The following is a 21,706-nucleotide window of genomic DNA, read 5'->3' as shown; positions in this document are numbered from 1 at the left end:
GTCCCATCAGCCGCGGAGGTTGACGTTCTTTGTTTTTCTCTGAGCAGCGCTGCTCATTCCTCAGGCCATGCCTCTTTTCTCTTCTTCAGGCCGACACTGCCCGCACTAGCATGGTCTCTTCTTCCCGCACACGCACCCGCTGCTTACCACTTCCTCTTCCGGACCAGCGGGCGGGAAGAAGAGAGCATGCCGGTGCCGCTGAATCCAGCTGTCCTGCCGTGTTCCGTCTGGGCTATCAGCATTTTAAGCCCGGGTGGAGAACCTATTTTGCTCAGGTAGGGGAAGCAGCTAGGTCAGCAGGGGACCGGGAAGTGTGGCGACACACTGATGGAGAACCATTGCCCTAGGGCATACATATTTAGGTCCATAAATGTTATCTGCTATGGACTTTGGTGTAAACCCTGCTCTAGTTTGAGAACCTCTCTCTGGACCATTTTCACTTGGTCTCTATCCTTTTGGAGGTATAGACTCCAGCACTGGAGACAAATTGCAGATGAGCTCTTACCAATGCCCTCTAGCGAGGAATTATCACTTTTGTGTTCTTTTGGTTGTACCTTTTCTTATGTACCCCACCACGTTTGCTACCTTGAAGTCTTGGATATGAGTATCTGATGTCTCTCTCACAGTTAGCGCACACCACTGTGTTGTGCTCCCTTGGTTTTCTGCACTCCAAATGAATGATTCTGTGCTGCATCATCAGATTATCTATGTTTTTACTGTTTCCTGCTTTGAACACAGGAATGGCGGGCTATAAATGATTTTAAATAAATAAAATCTATTTCTGAAAATCAGTTACTTTGTCTTACTTTAGGAGCAATTGCTTTTACACACACAAGTAATAACTAGGGCTGTGCATAGCAAAAATGTTTGCTTAATTTATCATCAACAGATCTATAACAAAAAGCCCTTATCTCTCAGAAATCTGAGGAAATCACAAAGATTCCAAAATACCCAAAAACATTCCCCAGTGTAAATATTTAGTACTTAGTAAAGGCATATATGTAGGACCTTAATGCGCACAGCTTGGAAATGTAGACAAGCTGTATTACCCTTCAAGTCCACTTTTACTTTATTCATTTATCAAAAACTTAACTTTTGTTATATTTTTTCTTATTTTTCTTAAAAACAATCACATTCCATGAAGGTTTCTACCCGGGTCACATATAGATCTATCTTGTTTGAACCCATTCATCAGAGCAAGAAAGTCAAACACATATATATGCCTTTAATAAGTACTAAATATTTATACTGGGGAATGTTTTTGGGTATTTTGGAATGATTAATTTATCATGTCTGTGTTGGAGAGCTTTGTTGTTTGTTTTTATTTTGATTTCTTTTTTTGGTTTCATAAAATAGTGCATTACTTACAAATAGCACTTACTATTTTCTGAACCAAAAAATCTAAGTCAGGGATCTCCAGAGAGCCCCTGTACCACCCCACCACTTCTGGAGGCAGCCAATTCCCAAGGAAAAGTAAAATTTTTTTTAAAGTAAAACCCTAGCCACAGCTCTCTGCCCCCACCCCAGCCCCTCCCCCCTTGTTAATACCTCCACCGGAGCCAGCCTCCCCCACAGGCCACCCTAGCCCGTCGTCCTGTCTCAACAAATTGTGCCTAACGCCAATTTTAAGTATATGTTCATTTTTACTATCACACAGCTACCAAAATGTTGCATTCACAGTCTGGGATCCTCATTATAAACCATTTTACATTTAGCATATACTCTGTGTGCACAAAATATCTCAGTTCTGATGTGGCCCAATCCTTCCAATTTCAAATTAAACATTTGTCTCCAGTTAATGAGAATACTTAAGAAATCAGTTCTAGTCTTCAATACACATGCAATGCAATGATTATAGAGCACTCTTTATTTTGAATACAATAGAGCAAAAATGCCCCTTTATTCATCTGTTGTACATTAAATATTGCATTTTATTACATGAAAGGAATTTGGCACATAAATGTCTATTTTTTCACTCTTTATAGATTTATATTGTACATACAGCCATCTTACACGGAGCATGCCCTTTCACAATTATACAGACAAGAGCCATGGGGAGTTTTGTAACACACGCACACACTGGGTCAAAGTTTTTGGCAGCCAGCATGCTGACAGCAAGGAGCATACTGGAAAGATGCATTAGAAGTGTCTCAGATGTACTATGAAAATACAGAAACTTGAAAATGAGGATTCTAGTAGTCTACACCCATGCAAACATGTACCATAAGTAACTGACAATTGATAACTCGCCTCAAAGTATCATATAAAGAAATACATATTCCCAATCAACTACCTAAACAAATCTGTAAGGATCGCTGCCAATATCAAGTATAAAGCTGTGTAATTGGAACAGACTGGGGGATACAGGACAAGTTTACAATGGAAAATGTAACTTAAAATATATTATTTTATATACAAATATTTATTTACAAGTCCTGATGCCAAATAAGAACATGTCACAGTTGGGTTACTTTACATTTTGGTATTTGGTTCTCATTCTTAAAAAAATATCCTTTTTTCTGGAACCTTAAGATTCCATTTGGAGAGCTAACCTGACTGTTCTAGCAGACTTTATTCAAGAGATGTGAAGCTGAGACAGTGATGCGTTCAATGGTACAACAGAAATGGCTTTTACCGCACGTGATTTTAAAGCCTTGTTCGGTGGAATGGAATAAAAGTGACACAATGAATCTTACTATCTACCGTTTGGGATATGGAGCCATGAATACGTCATTATTAAGCAAATATTTTGTACAAACTTTAATAAATAATGCCAAATTTAAAACTTTTTTACAAGTATAAATGTGCAGTGGTAAAGGCAACACTAAACTGACATGCTGCTCCAGCTGCCAAAATATCTCACTATTGCCTTTGCCCCTTCCCTCCACAATCCAGGCTACATGCTCTTGTAGTGAACGGAGGCAGCTGCAGTCATGTGGTCGCTGGAATGATTGTTGTCCTTGGTGATAATACATGCTGCTTACTCAAGCAGCTGCCATTTCATTCTGAGTAGCTTTAATCAACGTGAAAATAATTATAAATAAAATACACAAGGTAGGGTATATTATTTGAGGTATACAAGCCACATCAATACAACTAACTGGAAAAAGAAAGTCAAGTCACATTAAATCTATATTCCATATTAGTATGAAACTACTACATTGTGCCATGATAAGGAAATGTAATAGACCTGAGAAAGCACAGAAAACTTGCATACAAGCTATGGGGCTATTAAGAGCTGCTGTTCCTCTCTGCAGCCCGAGAGTAAACAAAGGTTAATTGTACTAAAAGGAAACATTTCATATTTGGAGGAAGGTGGTAGTTATTATGGGGTGTATAATAGAATTCATTGTCTCATATCTTCTTGTTTGTTTGTTTTTTTAGTCAAACTTTATTTTCATCTCTCAATGACAACAGTTGATGTCAATTACATAGGGGTACAGATGGCACCCCTATGAATAAAATACAAGGGGGCTGAAAAGATATCTAAGCAATCTGTTAAGTGAATTAGAAAATCAACTTTGATTCCAATGTTTTAGGGAAACCTAAAGTGTTTTTGGTGCCCATCTCTGGTTTCACTAGGGTAAGCTGGTGAACATTTCCTAGTCACCAAGATTACGGATTCAAGAGCAGTCCATTTTGTTGTTCTAATTCATGCTCATAGGAATAGGGTTACAGAGTTCTCGTCAGTTAGAAATAGAAGAGATGGATTAGTGAGTCATAAAACTCCTAACCAGACAAAGCTGTACCCTTTTAAAACAGCACTTGCCTGAAATTTTGCAGACTGAATGCTCTGTAAAACAAATACTATATAATTTGTGACTGAATTAGTTCCTTTGAATACAAGGAAATGATTGTGGGATTCTTGGCAATGGCTTTACCACAAATTGGTCAAAGATAGATTCAAGCAATGACCAATTTAGAGTTACAACAACATTTACTAGACTAACATTAATGAAAATATGATATGGAGGCAAAGAGGAAACACTTCAGTACATGGAGACAGACTGACTTTCATACATTACATAGAAATTCATTACTGAAATAAACATGGAACATTGTCTAAAATACTTTTCTTGGTTTGGATATGAAAAATCACGCAATAATTTCCATTTAATATATTGATTACTACAACAGGTGCAGTAAGTTCATGATATTATATTCAGCATTTCCTGTCACTTAAATATTTTTTTTGTACCTTTCAGTTATATTAAGTTTGGCACAATCTCAGAAGATATAATAATTATATAACTACTACAAAGCCAATGCCTACTTTTCGAACAATGTGCAGTTAATAGAAATTAAGATAACTTTCAGAACCTAAGAAATGTGCATACATGAACAATTATACATTATGGAGAATAACTAAATATTAATCTCTAAATCAAAATTTGTACCAAATGTCTTTTTTTCCCCAGTGTTTCCAAACTGTATAGCTCAGCTTTTTTATTTTTTTCAGGAAATCCATTTACTTCATGCTACCATTTATACACCGCACATATGCATCATACAACCTGTATAAGACAGATGAGAGAACTCTAACCCCTACTAGATGCATTTATTCTTATGTTATATTGTACTCATGTCTGCTTGTAGGATGAAATATGAACCTTCCTCCTCTGATACCCATTCAGATGTTAACACTCACGTGCAAGAAACAAATTGGCAGTACCCTTTGTCTCTCCTGTTTTATGCTACATTGCATGAGTAAGCTTTGTTGAACTAACATGCAAGTCTACCAGTACAGTTGGGTGCAAACGTTTAGGCACATCTGGACAACATGCATGTTTCAATGCATCTTTATGTCAGGCATAGGCAACTCCGGTCCTCAAGTGCTGGTCAAGTTTTCAAGCTATCTACACTGAATATTCATGAGATGCATTTGCATGCCCTGCCTCCACTGCATGCAAACGCATCTTACGTATATTCATATCACCCTGAAAACCCAACCGGCTTGTGGCACCTGAAGACTGGGAGTTGCCTACACCTGCTCTAAGTTAACAGAAACTGACATAGCCTCCTCATGGAACAAAATTAAACAATATTGGGATTTTACTAAATATGATACCTTCCCCTGAAACACAGAATTTCTACAGAAACATGAAGCCATATCTGGATGGGGGTTATATTTTTTTGCCAACATTTATATTTTTTTAATGAGATACGTATTCAATATTTTTTGGTTCACTTTAGTGATTGTATATGAATGGAGATTAATGGGATATCACATATATGGGCTTAAAAGAGATTTCTACAATAAATGGGCAAAGTTCAAGACAAACAAATTATATTGTGGGATATCTATGTTAGCAGTAAATACTGCAGATGTTCTGTGCCCCTTATATATGATACATTTAAATTATTTTTACACTCCTGCAAAGAGCTGTTAAAAGAATGTTTTGTCCATCAGTGTTGTGGTAGTTTCTTTGTGTATACAAAGTTAAAATCAAAATTACTATTTGTGAATCTTAACAGCTTGAAAGTAATAAAACAGTGAATATGGTATGTGCAAAAGTTTGACCTTCCTACAATAGGCTCATAGCACTCCAGAGGTTGAAACCACTTGGCTTCTGGAGTGGGGCAGCAAGGTGGCCTTCAGAAATGGCACTAGTGTGGTTGGCGGAGTGGCCATCCTACTTGCCAGGACTCTACAGGCCGAGGTGCTGGATGCTTCATGTCCCCCTGTAGCTGAAGGGCTACCCTCTCAATCTAATCAACTTCTGAATGTGAGGGAAGGTTTGGCATTCTTTCATCTTTTGTTAGCCTACATGGAGGCCCTGGATGCCAAGGAAGGGGTGGGCACCCTCGAGCCTCTCAACCACAATGGTTAGGAGAGCCCCCAGCAAGCAAAGCAGATTTTAAAAGTCGCAACTTAGGCGTGTATACAGCCATGAGCGTGCCAAAAAATAAGGGAACGGAAAAGGGGTGGGGTCTAGTTGGGACATGGGCGTTTCAGAGTGAGGCCAACACATCCATAACTCCGTCTTCTAACTTTACTGCTGCTCTGGATGAGATCTCGTGTTTTAGGGTTTACAGGACAGGGTGAGGTGTCAGTCAGCTTAAAAGTGTGCAGGATGTCTGGAAGACCTTGTATTGACTGGGCAAACTGGTGGACTAATTGGAAAAACTGGGAATGTCCCTTGTGCAAATATGTTTTAAAATCTGCTTACATATGAGTGTTAAAACCAGCAAAGTCCTATGGAAGATATACAAGGTAGGTTTGCTCAAGTAACCTCTTAAAATTAGGAGCATACTTATGCGCAGTTGGTATATTTTAAATCAAATGCGTGCATGATTTATAATTCCAACATATCTTCACTTGTATGCCAATACGCATATGTATGGGCACACATGCGCTCATTTTAAAATTGGCCTGTTATTTTGTAAGAAATACAAAACTGAACAGATAACCAGTGAAGGGCGTTCAGAACTGTGGTGATGTGTTTAAAATGAGAGGTCCCTGAAATTATTCTACCAGCAGAATTCTGAATGGCCTGAATAGCTTTTATAATGTAAAGGGATAGATCAAGGAATGGTGAATTGCACTAGTCAATGTTAGGAAGAATTAAAGATTGAACTACTAACTAAAAGTCTGCTTGATTTAAATATGGCTTTAACTTCCAAAGCTTTGGAGAAGAGGAGCAAGGCAAGAGCGAATGACTTGCTTGTTGGTGAAAGATGGTACCCTCTTCACAGAGATGGAATTAGAGTGAGGGCACAGGACTTCTACTCTGCTCTATTGTCCTTGGACCTTATCGACCTGAGTGCCTGCAGAGTTCTGTGGAAAGGGATTCTTATAGTCAGTGAGGGAGACAGGAAGAGTCTGGATAAGCCCCTGGTTCTGGTGGACCTTGATACTGCTCTCAGCCTGATGCCTGCTTGAAGTCCCTGGGCATCGATAAGCTGACGACAGAGTTTTTGTGTCACTTTTTTGAGCTGTGGGGGCCTGATCATCTGTGGATCCTGACCAAAGCCCTGCAGAGTGCCAAGCTAGTGCACTGTGCTGACCCTCTTACCTAAGTGAAAAAATCCACATGACATATACAATTTGCAACCAGTCTCCCTGGCTAGACTATAATATCCTAGCCAAAGCGTAATTGTGCATTGAGCGAAAACATTTTCTACGATTTGCTTTAAATGTGCTACTTGTTAATTTCATGGAATGCCCACTAGTTCTTTTATTATCTGAAAGGGTAAATAACCAATTCACATTTACCAGTTCTAGTCCTCTGATGATTTTATAGTCCTTTATCCTATCCCATCTCAGCTGTCTCTTCTCCAAACTGACCAGCCCTAACCTGTTTAGCCTTTCCTCACAGGGGAGCCGTTCCATCCCTTTTTTCATTTTGGTCACCCTTCTTTGTATCTTGTCCAGCGCGACTATCTTTTTTGAGGCATACTGCAGGCATTTGTGGTCAGCTCCCATTTTGTGGGTCTCCTCCACCTCTTGTACTCAAATGTAGAGTGATTGGTCAAGGCAAACTGGTCCCTGACCTTGCTCCTAGCCTTCAGGCACAAGGGTGTATCTTGTTGAGGCAACGGTCTGTGCTAGCCATTGAGCTGCTCCTGTGCCTTTTATGGAGGCAGCTCACTGGACTGGTGCTGCAGGAACCTGGCTTGTATGCTACTCTCTTGACCTAAGGCGATGAGGTACTTTTTGTGGGTCAACATTCAGAGGAGTTGGACCGGATGACAGCCTGCAAGCAGGTGATCTGTGAGGATCAACTGGGCCAAGTGATCCAGCCTTCTGGTGGGGCCATAGCCAGAGGGGCGGGAAACACTCAAGTACTTGGGGGTGCACCTCCATCACAGAAGCCACGGCCTCTAAAAACTGGCTGGAGGTGGTGGAGAGATTCAAAGCTCATCCTGAAGTCATGGAGGAGTCTGCTGCTGCTGGTGTTGTACTGGAGCAGAGTCTTGCTGGTGAATCAGCTGGTGTCAAGCATGCCATTGTATCAGCTGACTACACTCAGCCAGAGCTCAGAGTTTCTCATGTGAACTCAGAGGAAGATGAGGAACTACTTCTGGGACAGTAGGATGCACTAGGTTTCTGCAGGTGTGCTGTAGGAGGGCAGATGAGATTTAGTGTGCCTGAGAAGTCAGGTGCACAGCTTTCCACCTGCAAGCTCTGTAGAAATTTCTGTATGCAGACCCCCCTCTACAGTGGCACGGCAGTCCATATTTCCACCAGCTATGCTATGACTGGCAGCTTTTCATCATCCACGCAAGATGCCGCCGTTTTTTTTTTACCTGAGAAATCTTTAAAGTTTGGAGCCTGCTGACTATGGCCAGACAGCCAGCTGCACCCAAGAAGGACCCCATGGAGAAACCACCTTCCACAACCCTGCTTTGGGTGTGGAGGCACTGGGGAATCCCACAATGCCCAGCCACACCACCAAAGTCAGTGATCTGCTAGAGTGCTCTTGGTGGAGCCATCAGAGCTGGCCTAGTGTATGGGAATGGTTTCTCTCTACATCACTGACTGGCTCCTCTGGCAGATTAAAAGCTCACTAACCAGACCAAAAATCCCCACCCCTCTGGTCCTGCATATAGGGTCTAGGCTGCCATCAAACGAATCTCCTCTGCCATGTCTTCCTCCCGCCTGCAGTCTTAGTAAGCTATGGGACATTCTCCTTAAACTCCTTTGCACCATAAGGTAAACGGGACTGTACCTGTTCATTATCCTCATGGTGCACTGCCTTGCCCTCATCTTGACACTGTCCAGCGGGAGGTGCTGGGAAGCAAAGCAGGTCCCTGCTGGAAGTCACAATGACAAGCTGGCTCCCAGTACACCAGGGACCTGGCATGGAGGTTGGTGCACAGCGCAGTGGTGACAGGCAGGCTTTTATCCTGGGTATGTGGATCCTCCCAACTCTGCCCATTCTGTGGGAGAGAGAAGTCCCTAGATCACAATGCACTGGGGGTGCACTCATCTTACCCCATTCTCTTCCTTTTATGTGTTCGTTATTCCTCTGCTGTTGGTTGTGCTTCATTCCCCAACTTCTCAACCACACACAGGCAATGCCTAGGGCTCCCATGTACGCTCAAGACTGATGACCTGCTTGCCATGGCCAAGCAGGTCATCTGATGGACTAGGAAGGATAAGTTGGCCAGGTGTAACCCCTTAGAATCTGGGGCCCCGATGAGGGCAATTTTGCATGCCCCGCTATGGGCAGAGCATTATATGGCTTTGTTCTGTCCCCAGCAGTGGGTACATGTTCATATCTGTATATACTGTAGTTTAACTGTGTTTAATGCAGTCCTTCCTTCTGAGGATTCTGGATACTGAAACACTTTTGTAACCCATGATAATAGTCTGTGAGCCTTCCCTTTAAGAGGAGCCTTTGCCCTTAAGAGAAGCTCCCTCCTCCCTCTCTCACTATCGGAAGAGCTTGAATGCCCCTCAATCTAACTTGAGTCTTCCTAGGTGTCTTATAGGCTCAAGAGACTGTCCTTCATGTTCCCCGTGTCACATGGTTCTTAGGCTCGCTGCCATTGGACCTTGCTCCCTGCCCCCAGCTTGTGGAGGCGTTTCCCTTAGCAGCTCTCAGTGAGAGCAAGTCTTGCCCATGCGGGCTTCAGAGCGAGCAGCGCTCTGTAAAGCTCCTGAAACGATCGAGTTTTATTTTCTTTTCTACTGCCTTCTTCTGAAGACTAAATCAGCCTCATATCCCTCAAGCTCCCCACCTCCACCATAAACTAATTCCTGCAACTCAAGAGACTTCCTTCTCCCTCCTGCTACCCTGTCTCCAGTTACCAAAGATCTTTGCCTTGGAGCTCACGTTTGAGATGCAACAATTTAAGTAGAATCTACCTGTACAATAATTAATTTCAAACTTAAAGAATCTTTGTCGAGAACTGATTGGAAAGAAAGTTTATCTGCCTGGATGGCAAATTCAGATGTCTGACTGATCCAGATCAGGCTTGTAGATAGTAGATGGCATGCTCTGTCTCCCCCTACCTCCAAAGTCCGTACAGGGGCACTGAAGCATCTCCCCTTTTAGTCAGTAAGCCTTAAGGTTGCACCTTGGGCAAGCACGAACAATCCCAAAGCCTCCCTGGCCAGAGTCATTGCTCTCCTCCCCATGTAGGGACTATATTTAATCAGGACATAGGCGGGCAATAGTATAATTCAGCTGGGAGTGCTGAATTCAGGAGAGGGTGCTGAAGTTTACTATGGAGCTGCTAATCATCACTGGGTGTGCCTGCCTTTAGCAGTCCCACTCTGAAGATGAGGACAAATATTAAACAGACAGAACAACAATCAAACTGAGATGTTAGAGGGGTCAACATCAAACTTGGGGGGTCATTTATCAAAATGCGCTAAGGCATTTTCGCATGCTTTAAGGGCTTATCGCACGCGAAAAGCCCCATTAACGCATGCAAAAACGCCTTTAATGCATGTGATAGCACCATATCGTATGGTGCGATGCAAATTCGAAAAAGAGGAGTGGGCTTACCAGTTTGCGAAGTCCTATCGCACGGACTTAACGCCGATTTTAGCTACACCTTTTTCAGTAGCATTAAGCCTTATGATAGCATGTGTTACAGGGTGGTAAGGTGTTAGTGCATTTCACGAAGTGTCCTGAAAGGCTTGTTTTAGTAGGTGTGAAGCTCCCGGAGCACCAAGGCCCACTTAGTAACTCAAGGTGAGGTTTAGGTAATAGTGCAGGGGGTTAGGGGCTACTTTGACATTCAACATGAGACGTACGAACAGAACAGTGGTCCCTTGTGAAGATTTGATGACCTATGGAGAGAGGAAACTCACCCAAAGATGAGATTGGTGCAATGTTCTCTCCACCTAGCTTGATGGACTCTCTACCTTGGTAACCATCAAGCTAGGTGGAGAGAACATTGCACCAATCTCATCTTTGAGTGAGTTTCCTCTCTCCGAAGGTCATCAAATCTTCACAAGAGAGCACTGTTCTGTTCGTACGTCTCACGTTGAATGTCAAAGTGGCCTCTAATCCCCTACACTAATACGTAAACTTCACCTCGAGTTACTAGGTGGGCCTCCCATAGGGATATAAATGCCTATCTAGGGAGAGGGCATTATGGCTAGTCTGTCTCTCTCATATGTCTGAGTTCCCTGGGACCATTAAAAATGGTCCCCCAGTGGTTGTATGTAGGAAATACAACAGGTCTGGCATGTATTGCAAAATGTGAAAACATTATCACAATTTGCACTAATTTAGCTCTTCACATAGGTATTAGCACAAATTGCGAAAAACTGTCTATTTGCATAAAACACACCCCTTTTGCTATCGCATTTTGATAAATCCAGGCCTTGGTTTGTTCAACCCTGGAATTATTTTCACCTGATTAATTGAAGGCTTAAAGAGTCAATCAAGTTTTAGGACCTTAACAACTTTTTAAAAGAAAGTAGTAATGAATCAGTTGTAAGTGTGTCCAAACTTTGGCACATGCCATATTCACCATTTTATTATTTCCAATCTATTAGAATCAGCAAATAGTAATTTTGCATTAAATATTGACGAAAGATGCAGAGTTTATCTTTGCACTATGCAGAGGTTGTGTCAGCTTCTGTTCACTAGAAATTCAGTGAAACCTACAGCTTGACCAGGGGTGCCTTAAGTTTTCCATACAACTGCATATGCCACAGGGGAAAAAATAGATGTGAGGGATGAGCATGACTGCCTACAAAACATTTATCTGGGGGGAAGGATTCATTAAAAAAAAACCAAAAAAACAAAGACATAGAAATAGTTACAAAAACGATTAGTCATTAAAATCCCCTTGCAGACACCAATGGGGGGTGAAGGAGGGAACAGGATTTTCACACAGCCCTCATTTTTCATGTCCTCTCCTAAATGTTGCCATTTGCTTTTCATTTCCTAGAGAAAAATAACTCGCCCCTATGTATCCATGTTCTGTCTCGATGTTGGATAACCCCACCTCCCCACCCCACCCCAATCACAGACTGTACCAAAAGTATAACAATGGATGAAGATTTCTTCATGCTTTGAAATGCAGGGCAACTGAAATCCTACACGTGTTTCCTCTCAGGGCCTTAAGTCACTCACGTGCCTGGCAGTTTCACTATGCTTTCCTTGGCCCTTACTACATCACGAGCTAAGGCAAATATTCTTAGATGACACAATATTAACCCACAGAGACGGAGTATGCTGACAATGGGCAGTATTAAAGATTTGATTTCTGGCTGATGCTATACAGAGGCTTCAGATTTCAAAGTAAAAGGCTTGACTTGAAATGCTCAAATGTAATATTTTCCTGCAAGAAAAAGCATTTTTTTTCTAAAAGCTTTTAAGTAAAGACGTTAAGCATATGCAGACTACTTTGTTTCTGAGAATAGTTAACTTTCAGATACAAAAGGGTTCTAAAAATGATAATTTATTTTTTGTCACTCTCAACATCTTTTAACTATTCTCTTGGGCATTAGGAAATCACTAAAGACATTGCTAATGCTATAGTCTATTATTCTGAGCATTGTTTGGCATTCTAATGCCATGTGCGATTGTGCTTGCTTTATTCGCTGCACAGGTGAATGATGTCGGCTATTATGAGTCTAATTGTTCATCCTTTGATTTTCCTGGTTTGTTCCACATATGCAGACTTTCTCAAGGGAAAAAAAAGCAGCCATGGGAGGAAAGAATGACTTGAGCAGAAAGTCTAAAGAAGCCAGTTATCTTAGCATACAGAGCAGGGTCTTCCCAGGGCGGGCCTACCTTCTGACCTTTCCCTACCTGTACAGCATCCCGGCCTCTGCCTTCTAGGTTTCCCCGTTCAAGCCCCATCGATGCCAACAACATGGAATTTTCAAAAAAGTGTGCGGGCTATTTTACCACGCCTTAGCTGCTCACATAAATAATAGGCACGCGGAGGGCAGGAGCCTTCAATATGCATACTTTTTATATGCTAGCCAATTTTCAAAGCAAGACTACCTGGGTAGTTTCACTTTGAAAATTAGCTACAAAGTACATGGGCTACTCAAATTTACCCCTTCCTCGTTCAGAGGAACAGAGATATACATGAAAGGCACTGTACGATATGTAAATCCACACAACCAAACTTCTGTCTTCATGCACAGTAATTGTGCAATAAAGCTGCATCTATTTAAAGTAGCACTTTCAGGTGGCTTTAATATGATTGGCTAAACAGTGCTAGACAGACAACCCCAAAGGAAAAAAAAATATATAAAATGTACCTGGGTGTTGTGACTCTGCTGTATTCAGCTGCAGAGTATCTCGCAGGATATAGCTTTGCAGACTAGACCCTGCTGGGGAGGGCAGAGTTATAGCTTTCACATGCTCACCAGTAGCAACATTCAGTAGGTTCTTTTCGTTCATTTTTATGTGCAAACTGCCTACGAAAGTGGTTCCTCTACAGCTTTATTTTTTTTCTGGATGTGCAGAACCACCCCTTCAGGACTGGTGCGTCCTATTAGGTGAACTAGCCCTGCACCTAAGGCGCCGACCATTAGGGGGTGCTGAAGACAATCAGCTGCGAGCAGTGGCAAAGAGGAGTAGAGATTCGGAGGGCTGTGAGCAGCACCCAACCTGCTCACGGCCCAGAGAAGCACATACTTGGCGGGCGTGATCATGAATGAGGTAGGAGTCGGGGCAGAGAGACCAGGGGCTGGTGGCGTGATCGGGGGGGAGTGGCAGGCGCAAGGCAGAAGGTTCGCATAGGGCACCTAATCCCCTTGCAATGGCCCTGCACCCCTTTAATGCCATCTAGAACAACATTTGCTTTTCTCTTTGGAAGATTGTGTAATTGCTATCCTTGTGGCACTCCTAATATGACGCACATAAGACACCATTGTAAAGCTTTTAGAATATTTTTGCGCTTCACTTCATACTGCGTTCTCGGTGCAGTTTTCCCTCATTCAAAGGCCATTTAAAATGTTTTCAGAGAGAACTTCACAGCTTGAAAGAAAAAGGGTCCGATTTAAGGACTGGGCAAAAAACCTGCATAAAAGCTACATAAAATTGCTCCTATTTGAGGGTGTGGTGATTTTTTCCCCCTCAATATCAAATTTTATGGCTTGGGAAAAAAAAAAAAGCCACAAAAATGTCCCACTACACAGAAAATACAAATCCTGTGAACTTAAACATTAAAATAAAGCAATGCTAAGATTCTTGCAATGCAGACTGCTTGTCAGGATTTTTGTATGAATTTTTTCTATTGGAGCTTTTACTTAAGATTTTGAAAATGTTTCCATTGAAAATTTTCATTTCTCATGCTTCCCTCTTAGAGTTGATATTATTGATCTAATATCTGGAATTTGTAATAACTGTGGTTGCTTTTCACTAAAATTTGCAGAAATAATGGTCAAAACAAAGCAAGTAGAAAAAGCATGCAGAGGAATGGCTTTGGGAATGTTTTTCAACATATATTTGTAGAAGAAGAGTATGTGAGTGTGTGGGTTTGTAGTGTGGGTGTATTTAGGGGGCATGGAGGGTGTTGGTATATTCAGGGATATACAGTTGTGCTCATAAGTTTACATACTCCTGGAAGAATTTGTAAGATGTGTAGCATTTTAAGAAAACATGAGTGATCAGACAAAACATGTCTTATTTTTAATGTGTTTCAAATTAAACTATTATGCATCACAGAATAGCACAATCATTAAACAAACCATAGGAATAAAGGAAATAATAAAATGGTCCTGTTCAAGGTTGCATATCCTTGAATGTTTGGGCTGATAATATACACTTAAGGACACACACAGGTTGAAATAGCAATGAAGAGTAGGTATCTACACCTGTGCCTTGTTTGATTGTAATTAATATGTGTATAGTTAATGAGTTTCTTAACTCTTCAGAAACTCTTGTGCATTTCATCCAGGGCTGCACTGACTTTGGTGGTTACTGAAGCATGGGGAAAGCAAAAGAACTGTCAAAAGATCTGCGAGTAAAAGTAGTTCAACTATATAAATCAGGAAAAGGATATAAAAAGATATCCAAAGATTTGAAAATGCCAATCAGTACGGTTCAAACACTGATAAAGAAATGGAAAATTATGGGTTCAGCTAAAACCAAGTCATGGTCAGGTAGATCAAGAAAGATTTCAGATAACTGCCAGGAAAATTTGATGGGATGCAAAGAAAAACCCACAAGCAACTTCTACTGAAATACAGGCTTCTCTGAAACAAAGTGGTGTGGGTGTTTCAGCATGTACAATAAGGAGATACTTGAACAAAAATGGGCTGCATAGTAGAGTTGCCAGAAAAAAGCCATTGCTGCACCAATACCACAAAACAGCCTGCTTACAATACACCAAACGGTATTCAGAGAAGCCTCAAAAACTTCTCGAACAAAATTGAACTTTATGATCACAACCATAAACACTATGGGGTAGATTTTATAACTTGCAAGCACACATCCATGTTCGTACAGTTCCCGGCACATATACTTGGACGTGCCAATTTTATAATGCGCGCATGTTATAAAATTGGATGGCCGTGTGTGTGGCGCGTGCAAGGAGGGGTGAATTTAAACAAATTCCACACGGCAACGCATTTGGGCCTTCCCCAGTTCCCTCCCAGTCCGCTCCAATTATGGAGCGGACTGGGAGGGAACCTTCCCTAACCCCCTGCCTAACCTTCCTTCCCCTTCCCCTCTCCTCCCCACTCCTAAAGCTTACTTATCTGGTCTTAATTTTTTAATTTTATTATTTGCTGCTCCTCAAGAGCAGAAGTAATTTACGTACGCCGGCTGGCTGCCAGAGCATGCTATCCCGGCCAGCCTCCGTCTGCCCTACCCCTCCTTACCCAGAACATGCCCCCCAGCCTGCCCCTTTGAAGAGGCCCGGCAGTTGTGCACATACCAGGGTTTACACGCGAGGCTGGGCCCCTTTGAAAATTTGCCCGGTGGCATGTAAGGCTCAGCCATGCACGTAAACCCCAGGCCTTTTAAAAATCCAGGCGTATGATGGTAACTTTTAAACAGGAGTGTGGATGCATATGTGCGCACGTTTATCGGCTCGCACCCAGGGACATGACCATTATGGTATGTACATACATGCGCGCATGTTATAAAATAGACTGAACACGTGCACATGTGCGTGCAATTTTAAGTGGACGCTCGCCTATGTATGCAAATGCTGCTTCTACCATGTAAGTGGAAATATTTTAAAAGACATGTGTCGATACCATTACCATCTTTACCAGTTCGTTCCCAGTTCGCTCAGGTAAGGAACAGGACTTCCAAACCCCTCTATTAGCCAAGACCCTTAAAACCCCGCCAATCTGCTATTTATATTTTATAACTGTTATGTCATCCATAGCAGAAGTAAAGGTACGCAGCAGGGGATCCTGCGCACGCCTGCACATGTAAATATTTACACACTCGTTTCAAGTTAAAGTCCAGGAAAGCCCATGCCTCTCCCCACCTCTTTTTTTGAATTTTTCATGTGTGCATGTAGTGGCAAGTATGCACATATTCAGGTGGCTTTTAGAATCTGCTTGGCGCGTGCTGGTTTTAGCTGAACCCATAATTTTCCATTTCTTGATCAGAGTTTGAACTGTACTGATTGGCATTTTCAAATCTTTGGATATCTTTTTATATGCTTTTCCTGATTTATATAGTTGAACTACTTTTACTCGCAGATCTTTTGACAGTTCTTTTGCTTTCCCCATGCTTCAGTAACCACCAAAGTCAGTGCAGCCCTGGATGAAATGCACAAGAGTTTCTGAAGAGTTAAGAAATTCATTAACTATACACACATTAATTACAATCAAACAAGGCACAGGTGTAGATACCTACTCTTCATTGCTATCTCAACCTGTGTGTGTCCTTAAGTGTATATTATCAGCCCAAACATTCAAGGATATGCAACCTTGAACAGGACCATTTTATTATTTCCTTATTCCTATGGTTTGTTTAATGATTGTGCTATTCTGTGATGCATAATAGTTTAATTTGAAACACATTAAAAATAAGACATGTTTTGTCTGATCACTCATGTTTTCTTAAAATGCTACACATCTTACAAATTCAAGCCTAAAGGACCAGATGGTACATTCTGACTCTACGGTCTATTCATCTAAACATTGTGTTGGTTCACACACAGCCTGTGGAGCGTGTTCTGTTTGTGCAAATATGCTTGTGACTACCCACATTCAATTTAAAAATCCACAAATTGTAGTCAAGTTGAAACAACAGACGACATGTAAATCTATGGGAACTATATATATCATTCAATGCCCGTGTGAGATGACCTATGTGGGCAAGACTACATGACAATTGCGAACAAGAATCATTGAACACCGCTCTAGTTTAGCCACACAGCGCTTAAATGCACCGATGGTGACCTACTGCCTTGAGAAAGGACATGTATTTGAGGAACTGCGGGTTTGTGTTCTGGAACAAATTTTGCCTCATTGGCGTGGAGGTGACATGAATAAGAAATTACTTAAAGCTGAACAAAGATGGATACATTTTTTGGACACTTTACATCCTAAAGGTCTGAATGCTGAATTAGAATTAAATGTATTTTTGTGAAGAAAACTTGTTGCTTACGTCACAGCGAGCAATGACGTTTGCTGCTGGGATTGGACGGTGTTTGTTTATAAGCCTACGTCTGATGTTAAGATGGTCTCTGTTCCTTTCGTCTAAACAAGTTGTGAGACGATGTTCATCCAGCTACAAGGTTTGATTGTTTGCCGACCTCAGATAAGTAACAGAAATATTTATATATAAGAGTTTTTTACATTATATTATTTGTTTTCATATAGGAATTCATTTGACAGAAAAAAGTTGAATATATATATATATATATATATTGTGATGTAGTGCAGCGCTGCCGGGGGGCAGGAATGGATAAGATACCATAAGGCGGCTAGTAATACTAGAGCCAGCCAGCAGGGGGCCTATTTCAGACCGTACAGAAAAAATGCCCGGGAGAGGGGCACCAGCCCACTCTCCCACCGAAACAGTCAGATAACCGTGCCCTGCATCCCGCAGGGAACACAGAAGAAGGCCTGAACAAAATCACAAAGATGTGACGCAGCTGACCAAAGAGGTACACTCCCTGCGCAGAGGCTAGGGAGAAAGACGAGGGGGAGGAGGGGACCCAGCCAGCAGGGGGCCTATTTCAGACCGTACAGAAAAATGCCCGGGAGAGGGGCACCAGCCCACTCTCCCACCGAAATAGTCAAATAACTGTGCCCTGCATCTTTCCCGCAGGGAACACAGAAGAAAGGCCTGAACAAAATCACAAAGATGTGACGCAGCTGACCAAAGAGGTACACTCCCTGCGCAGAGGCTAGGGAGAAAGACGAGGGGGAGGAGGGGACCCAGCCAGCAGGGGGCCTATTTCAGACCGTACAGAAAAAATGCCCGGGAGAGGGGCACCAGCCCACTCTCCCACCGAAACAGTCAGATAACCGTGCCCTGCATCCCGCAGGGAACACAGAAGAAGGCCTGAACAAAATCACAAAGATGTGACGCAGCTGACCAAAGAGGTACACTCCCTGCGCAGAGGCTAGGGAGAAAGACGAGGGGGAGGAGGGGACCCAGCCAGCAGGGGGCCTATTTCAGACCGTACAGAAAAAATGCCCGGGAGAGGGGCACCAGCCCACTCTCCCACCGAAACAGTCAGATAACCGTGCCCTGCATCCCGCAGGGAACACAGAAGAAGGCCTGAACAAAATCACAAAGATGTGACGCAGCTGACCAAAGAGGTACACTCCCTGCGCAGAGGCTAGGGAGAAAGACGAGGGGGAGGAGGGGACCCAGCCAGCAGGGGGCCTATTTCAGACCGTACAGAAAAAATGCCCGGGAGAGGGGCACCAGCCCACTCACCCACCGAAACAGTCAGATAACCGTGCCCTGCATCCCGCAGGGAACACAGAAGAAGGCCTGAACAAAATCACAAAGATGTGACGCAGCTGACCAAAGAGGTACACTCCCTGCGCAGAGGCTAGGGAGAAAGACGAGGGGGAGGAGGGGACCCAGCCAGCAGGGGGCCTATTTCAGACCGTACAGAAAAAATGCCCGGGAGAGGGGCACCAGCCCACTCACCCACCGAAACAGTCAGATAACCGTGCCCTGCATCCCGCAGGGAACACAGAAGAAGGCCTGAACAAAATCACAAAGATGTGACGCAGCTGACCAAAGAGGTACACTCCCTGCGCAGAGGCTAGGGAGAAAGACGAGGGGGAGGAGGGGACCCAGCCAGCAGGGGGCCAATTTCAGACCGTACAGAAAAATGCCCGGGAGAGGGGCACCAGCCCACTCTCTCACCGAAATAGTCAAAGAACTGCGCCCTGCATCCCGCAGGGAACACAGAAGAAAGGCCTGAACAAAATCACAAAGATGTGACGCAGCTGACCAAAGAGGTACACTCCCCGCGCAGAGGCTAGGGAGAAAGACGAGGGGGGGAGGAGGGGACCACTGCCAGGCATGCACCTGTGCACTGATGGGAAAGAGGGAAGGAGGGAGGGGAAACCGTAACCCTGGCGGGGGGGCTGTGGGGTTGCTCCCGGTTGCCCAAGCGGGACCCCGAGGCTCGCAGCTACCTAAGGGCGGGAACGCCTCACTGCTCCCGTACACGCGCTCCCAGTGAAGGGCGTGCGCTACTGCCCCCCAGCCAGCAGGGGGCCTATTTCAGACCGTACAGAAAAATGCCCGGGAGAGGGGCACCAGCCCACTCTCTCACCGAAATAGTCAAAGAACTGCGCCCTGCATCCCGCAGGGAACACAGAAGAAAGGCCTGAACAAAATCACAAAGATGTGACGCAGCTGACCAAAGAGGTACACTCCCCGCGCAGAGGCTAGGGAGAAAGACGAGGGGGGGAGGAGGGGACCACTGCCAGGCATGCACCTGTGCACTGATGGGAAAGAGGGAAGGAGGGAGGGGAAACCGTAACCCTGGCGGGGGGGGCTGTGGGGTTGCTCCCGGTTGCCCAAGCGGGACCCCGAGGCTCGCAGCTACCTAAGGGCGGGAACGCCTCACTGCTCCCGTACACGCGCTCCCAGTGAAGGGCGTGCGCTACTGCCCCCCAGCCAGCAGGGGGAGCAGGTGAAGGCGAGAAACTACAAATCCCAGGTTCCTAGAACCACCACCTGACCTGTAGGGAGAGCCTGGAGGAGAGCAGGTGGCAGACTTGGACTAATGAGTCACACAGGTGAGCCTAGGAAGCTAGAGGAAGAGGGCGTGCCTAGGTAGCGGCAGTGGCCAGAAAAAGCCAGTGCCAGGAAGCAAGAGGGGAGAAAGGAAATGGAGGTAGGTTCCAGGGGAGAGGAATCCTCCAGCTGCCTCATGGGTACAGTCTAGCCAGAAAAGGGAAACTGATAACCTGTACCCTAAGGGAAGTTAGGGCAGGGGTGTTTGCTGGTGAACTGGAGAGCCGGGGGGGGGGGGCTCAACAGTGCCTTTGATCCAGCACGTGTGCTAAGGGATTAGAATGCTGGAGAGCGGGGGCAGGGTCATTTGTGCAGCTCCTGAAGTGACGGAGCCAATGTACTAGACTCCGCTACTTTGCTTTATAAAAATACTTTGAGGAACCTTTCTCTCTCTGTGTTATCTTTTGGGGTTGGGGGACTCCTTCAACCCCACTCCATACAAAGAGAACCCAGAAGCCCAGCAAAACCAGGGCCGGTGGAGACCTGAACCCAGGGAGTCCTGTGAGACTGAGGGACTCCAGGGATATCCAGGACTCGCGAGGGGCCTGAACCGGAGGCAGCGGAGCGGCACCCAGGGCAGCACGGGCAGTGAGCCTTCACAATATGGAAGAGTATCGCTATCTCATTCAACAGTGTGTTATGAACTACAGCTCCTGATGAAGCAGTTTGTTCTGCGAAACTTCGGCCATTTGTCGAGCTAGTTGGAGATTTACAAAAGTGATGATAATTTTTAGATATGAAAATTGTTTACAAAATTATCTGATAAAAAAGAAAAAATAGAAGAAATGATAAAAAAAAGTAGAAAACGAATGCCGCAGATGATTAGAGGTCCGGGCGGCCCCCGCTTTGAATACACAGGGAGCATGCTGTCAGGCTTGATGATGCGGTTATAGATTTAACAAAAAATTGTTGACAAAAAATCTTTGGGACTGGCATTTTGGGGAAGATTTCCTAACATTTCCTTTTGGACAGTTCTTTAAATATTACACATCTTACAAATTCTGCCTGGGGTATATAAACTTATGAGCACAACTGTATGTGGGGGTCTGGGGAGTGTGAGGGAGGTAAGTGGGGATTTGGAGTGCGTTTGAGAGTAAGAGAATTCTGTATATAGGATAATATGCGAGGAATGGAATGGAGCACTGGTCAGTAGGGATGTGCATTTGTGCATCCTTTCGTTTCATTCGTTTGGATGCTTATCACATATCTAACAAATGAACGAATGTGCACACAACAAATGGTGCACACCTATATGGACGTACTTTAAACGAACATACACACCATTCATTTTGTGCGTACATTCATTCATTAAAACCATACTAGGTGTCCAAACAAATGAAACAAATGGATATACTTTTTTTAACGAATGCACATCCCTACTGGCGTTAAGTATACGATCATGTTGGTTATTTTTAGGGGTGATGAGTGATAAGGGGAGTATGGATGAATAGAGTATGAATGGAGGGTAATGCATGGAGTATATAGTTTTAATGTAAGGGAGATCACTATACACATAGTGGGTCTTATGTATTAGATTAGTTGAGCCTAATTAAAGTGTGGAATTGTACATACATAATAAAAAATGTTTTGCAGCA

The sequence above is a fragment of the Rhinatrema bivittatum genome, chromosome 1, assembly GCF_901001135.1.
Source record: "Rhinatrema bivittatum chromosome 1, aRhiBiv1.1, whole genome shotgun sequence".
Classification (NCBI taxonomy): Eukaryota; Metazoa; Chordata; class Amphibia; order Gymnophiona; family Rhinatrematidae; genus Rhinatrema; species Rhinatrema bivittatum.
Note: the sequence above shows the minus strand (reverse complement) of the source record.